Source organism: Sinocyclocheilus rhinocerous, unplaced genomic scaffold, assembly GCF_001515625.1.
Source record: "Sinocyclocheilus rhinocerous isolate Xijiao unplaced genomic scaffold, SAMN03320098_v1.1 scaffold2774, whole genome shotgun sequence".
Classification (NCBI taxonomy): Eukaryota; Metazoa; Chordata; class Actinopteri; order Cypriniformes; family Cyprinidae; genus Sinocyclocheilus; species Sinocyclocheilus rhinocerous.
Window position 1 is genome coordinate 32536 of NW_015663534.1, and position 6078 is coordinate 38613.

Here is a 6078-nt window from a genome sequence, read left to right on the forward strand (position 1 = left end):
CATTTAGATTTTTTTTTTTAGTAAATACTGTCAAATAAGAGTTTCTTTCCACTGAGCTGCCAGCATCAGCATCATTAAGTAAAGGAATAGTTCACCCCAAAATTAAACTTTGCTGAAAATGTGGATGCTCTGCAGTGAATGGGTGCCGTCAGAATGAGAGTCCAAACAGCTGATAAAAACATCACAATAATCCACAAGTAATCCACACCACTCCAGTCCATCACTTAACATCTGGAGAAGACAAAAGCTGAAACAAATCCATCAAGACGTTTTTAACTTCAAACCATTGCTTAAATACAAGTCCATAATCCATAATAACGCTTCTCCAGTGAAAAAGTGGTCTGGTCTGAATCAGGAGAGAAATCTGCACAGATCAAGCACCGTTTACAAACCAAAACATCTCTAAACAAACAAATATGTGGGTGGATTTTGATGTGAGAAACAACAGGAGGAAGCAGTGGATAGAGGACTCTCATTTTAGCCAGAAGTAATGGTTTGAAGTTAAAAACATCATAATTAGTTTCTTCCAAACATGCAGCTTTTGTCTTCTCCAGATGTTAACTGGTGGACTGCAGTGGTGTGGATTATTGTGATGTTTTTATCAGCTGTTTGGACTCTCATTCTGACGGCACCCATTCACTGCACAGGATTTTTGGGTGAACTGTCCCTTTAAAATTGGGCAACAACCAACTGTCTAAAGTCCTTCTGCATTTTTTATTTTTTTTTGGTAAATGTGCTACACATGAAGTATTTTCTTTGTACACATGCGCTGTTTTTTGTGTATCTCTGTCTTTTTTGTTTTTTTTTAAGATGCTGTATCAAGCGAAATGTAGTTCAATATTGACATGATTTTCCATGACCTTTGAAGATATAGTTACTGGAAATGTATTTTGCAAATGTATTTTGCAAGTAATGCAAATTCAGGCCAATTCACTAGTGAAGACCAATTTATGAACCAGTTTGGTTTGCAAGCAAGAGCATAACTGGAAACATACACTGCCATTCAAAGGTTTGGGGTCAGTATGATTTTTTTTTTATTCAGGAAGGGTGCATTAAATTGATCAAAAGTGACAGTGAAAACATTTATAATGTTACAAAAGATTTCTATTACAAATAAATGCTGTTCTTTTGGACTTTCATCAAATAATCCTGAAAAACAATTTGTTTCCACAAAAATATTTGACGGCACAAATGTTTTCAACATTGATAATAATCAGAAATATTTCTGGAGCAGCAAATAGAATGATTTTTGAAGGATCATGTGACACTGAAGAGTAATGATGCTGAAAATTCAGCTTTGATCACAGGAATAAATTACATTTTAAAATATATTCACATAGAAATAGATATTTTAAATAGTATTTATAAATAATATTTCATGATATTTTTATTTTATTTTTTTTACTGTATTTTTAAAGGGATAGTTCACCCAAAAATGAAAATTACCCCATGATTTACTCACCTTCAAGACATTCTATGTGTATATGACTTTCTTCTTTCAGAGGAATACAATCGGAGTTATATTAAAAAAATGTCCTGGCTCTTCCAAGCTTTAGAATGGCAGTGAATGGGTGTTATTTTTCAATAGTCCACAAGAAGTCCAATAAACTGCGTCCATCCATCATAAAAAGTGCTCCACGCGGCTGCGGGGGGTTAATAAAGGCCTCCTGAAGCGAATTGATGCATTTAAAAAATTTTTTTTTCCATATTTAAAACTTTATAAACCCTAATCTCTAGCTTCCGCTAACTGTTGTATGCGCGTTCACAAGAGAAAGGCGTCCAGCGGATGACGTAGGACGTAGCGTCCCTTTAATCAAATAAATGCAGCTTTGGTAAGCAGAAGAGACTTCTTTTAACAACATTAAAAAAGTGTTTGTTTACTATAGCGATTTCCATCACTGTTTCAAGGCCAGGAAAAAACCCAAATCAAAATGTCCCTAGTGTTGCCAGGTTTTCCATGTAACCCTGTCAATCCTCTGTGTGTTTTACTCCATGCTGATGCGCACCATCTGGCTGTTTTGAATGCAAGAACGTGTCCTGTGTGAACGGCCCATGAGTGTACTTGCAGTATAATTCGATAACAAACATAATTGTGATTATGTGCTGTAATATAACTGAGGAGAAAATGAATTCAAATGTCTGGTTTAAATTTGTGATCTAATTCTAGACGCTTCATTAACTTTGTTGAGCCTCTTTCAGCTTCGGTGAATATTAGGCTGTATTTTGGTGTTTTCTTCCATGATTATGTGCTGTAATATAACTGAGGAGAAAATGAATTAAAATGTCTGGCTTAAATTTGTGATCTAATTCTAGACGCTTCATTAACTTTGTTGAGCCTCTTTCAGCTTCGGTGAATATTAGGCTGTATTTTGGTGTTTTCTTCCAGAATGCAAGAACATGTAAATATGCCATTTAATGCAAAACTATTTGAGATGCAACACTGTGATTCATATTTGATCAAAATTATATTCATGCAATTGCAAAAGATTTATCAAGTGCATGGAAAACTACTGGAGTGGTTACAAAATGCTAAAGTGTAGGATCAAGGTCAGATAAAGCAAATTATTTACCAGTTGTTTAGACTCTAAAGGAGCAGTTTGTTTGATTTGCTTGTTGCACAAAGCTCCATGTTTGTTATTTGGCGTTACTTTGCATCAGATTCTGGTAAGCAGACACGTGTGGACGTGACCTCTGCATGCGCTCGGCTCCGCTCCCAGCCAAACGCTCTGCTGGGGACCAGAGTTTTCCATTGTTCAAATTCTAGGTTTTAAGCTTGCAGTCTGTTTCAGTGCATCGCTTCAACTTTCAAACTGGTGCTTGGGAAAACTTCTGTTCTTTTCCACCACACACTGGACATGTAATTATGGACATACTAATCATAGAAAATCAGACGCTTGAGCAAAAGACAATGTTATTGTCATGGTTCTGATGAGGGTTTGGCGGTCTGATATTATAGACCATAGAAATGTGTCAGCTAGCAGAGATTTTCCTGTACTGCATATAGAGTGCTAGATTCCCAAAAAATAGGTCACCTAGGTCATTAAATCCTTTTTTTTTTAGTTGAATTTTCAGCAAAAATGCCGTAATATTTTATATATAATAAAATGAATAAAATAAATTACAATTAAAAATATTTAAAAAATAATACAAATATTTATGTAAAATTATATACATAATAAAATAGACATTACAAAATATTTATAAAAATTATAAATTATAATTTTTTAAATTTTATTTACATATATATATTAATAAAATATGCCATTTTTTAATTTAAGTAGTTTTTATAAATATTTTTATAAATATCTTTATTGTATTAACTACACACACACAAACACGCACACACATATAATTAATAAAATAAATATTTTGTAATATCTTTATAAAAACGATTTAAAATATAAACATATATTTACAATTACATATAAGAATTAAAATGATAAAAAATAATAAATAAAAACATTACATATGTGTTATTATGGTATAAAATGACTCTTATTTTGAAGATTTTTGTCATTCCACTTACCCCTATAGTTTACCCCTAGACTAAGGACTGAATTACACCCGTTTATGTCTGTTTACTCTCTTTTTCTCTGTGTTGTTCTGTCATTTGTAGTTCATTCCTGTTGTCCGTTTGTGGGGCCGTAGCCTTTGGCGCTGCGCTCTATGTTGTCACATAGATGACAATTCATAATAGACTGAAGATGTTATTGCTGTAGAAGAAGAAAGATTGTGTCTTCGGCTCCATCTGAAGCCTAATCTACAAGCCTGGACTAGAAAGAAGAGGATGTGTTTTTGTATGATATGTACCTCTGTTTTTGAAATCATGCAAAACTTGCATTTACAGTAATGCAATTCACGCAGAAATACACCAGATTACAGAAGAAAAATTGGTGTGAACACCATTTCATGTTGACTTTAAACCGTCTGCAATGTTTTGCCTCTAGACGTCCATTTAAGTGCATCACTGTAAACATAGTTTTTGCTAACTCTCTGTTATAGTTAAGATTAATCTGTTCTGAACCCAGAACATGGGGAAAAAGATGAGCCTTATTGCTTTAGGCCTTCGTATTAATCTTTGAGAGGCGTCTCCTCTCATCTCTTCATGCTTTTATCCTGGTCTAATTGGTCAGAACTGAAATCTGTGTGTTAAAAGTCTGATTGTTGTCTTGGAAAGATTATTCCTCTGACTGATGTCTGTTTTGTTCACATTCAGCACAAACTATTAGGCAATGCATTATTGTTTTAGCAAGTACCGGATCATGTTGTGAAAAGGTTTTCGTTATCAGTTCAACTCGAGTTTATATGATGTTTATAGTAGTGTGATGACAGTTATGGTTTTTATTATTATGGTTTTGGTTAATCTCATGAAACCATCAAGAACAGGCCATTTTTTTCCTCAAATTTCAAAAGAAAATTAAGCCTATTTGAGGATAATAATAATGCAAAACATCTCATTACTGTAATGTGAAAAACACTGATACATTTTTAACATTATATATTATATTTATAAGTCATTGTGTGTTTATGCATGACATTTTTGCTTGTTAAAAATCTAATGTAAATCACCATTGAAAATAATGATTTGATATCACACTTCGAAAAATGAATGATCCAATTATAGGCTTCTTATTAAAAATAAGATATATACACTGAACAAAATTATAATTATATATACTTTTGTTTTTGCCCCCATTTTTTTCATGAGCTGAACTCAAAGATCTAAGACTTTTTCTATGTACATGAGTATGCATGTAATATTATTTGATAACATCATTGTGATTATGTTCGGGAGAAGAAACCGGGGTAAAATATATTCAAATATCTGAATTTGTGATTTGATTTGAGCTCTTCTATTGGATTTGGTGCCTCACAGACTGTGTCTATTATATTTTCGAGTTATTCTTCATTCAATAAAGTTCAGAGCAGGAATGCAAATCATGCAAGTAGCAAAATTCACAAATATGCTGTTTAATGCAAAACTATTAGAAATGAAGGGTCACGTTTCAGACGTCGTGGCACATTTCATCAGGATGATGTTCTGCTGCTTCCAGTGATTGCGATCGCCGTCTTCGGTTCAGTCAGGCGTTGCGAGTGATTTTCCACTGGGGCGACATTGGTAGAAATAGTTTTTAATTAACTGGATGTTTAGTGCCTTGCCCTGCTTTTGGGAAGGGTGTTTTGTTCATTACCAACACAATTAGGCCGTTAATGAACAGCGGTACACAGAAATCATTACAGCCCAAAGGACTTGGATAATTTTTCCTGTTTAGCTGGTGTGGGAGTGACAGTATCTGCCCACTCTGTTTACAGAATGAGGCGCAGAGCAGATAAATTGCAGTCGTGTTAATGATTGTACATCAGTGTTTTCTGAACTTCTTGTAACACAAAGAGACAAATAATGAAGTATCGCTTTTCAAATGTCAGTGAAAATAAAATGCATTTTGGTTGCTTAAAAACTTGCCATTACATGTTATGACGCAGCATCTATATAGTATAAATAATATTAAATGCATATATTAATATATATTATTTTCTTTTATTTTACGTTTTTATTTTAGTTATAAAGTTTAGTATAATATTTTACTGTAGTCATTTTTATTAATTTATCATACTGTATACTTTAAAAAACAAGTATATACGATAATATAAAGATAAGTGTTTATATATATTTATATATACACACACAGTATACACATACAGTATATATATGTATATACTTTTATTTTAGAGTTTTTTTTTTTATTTGAAAGTTAAATAGTTTGCTTTAATATTTTACTGTAGTAAAATGTATTATTGATTTGATTATTGTACTGTATACTTTAAAATGAAACCATTAAATATGTGGGTCAAAGACGTTAAGATGTCCGCATCAAAATAAATTTACAAAAGTGATTATATGTCCATAGAAAGCACATTAAATGTAAGTAAAGTGTCTACTTCAAATAAGTTTTTGGAGAATAAAATGTCAAAATTTGGTTGAAATAATGTTACATTGTCATTTAGTGTAACACAACATTTATGTAAAAATTCAAACAACATGCTTATTCTGACGTGTACATATTAAAATATATAAAA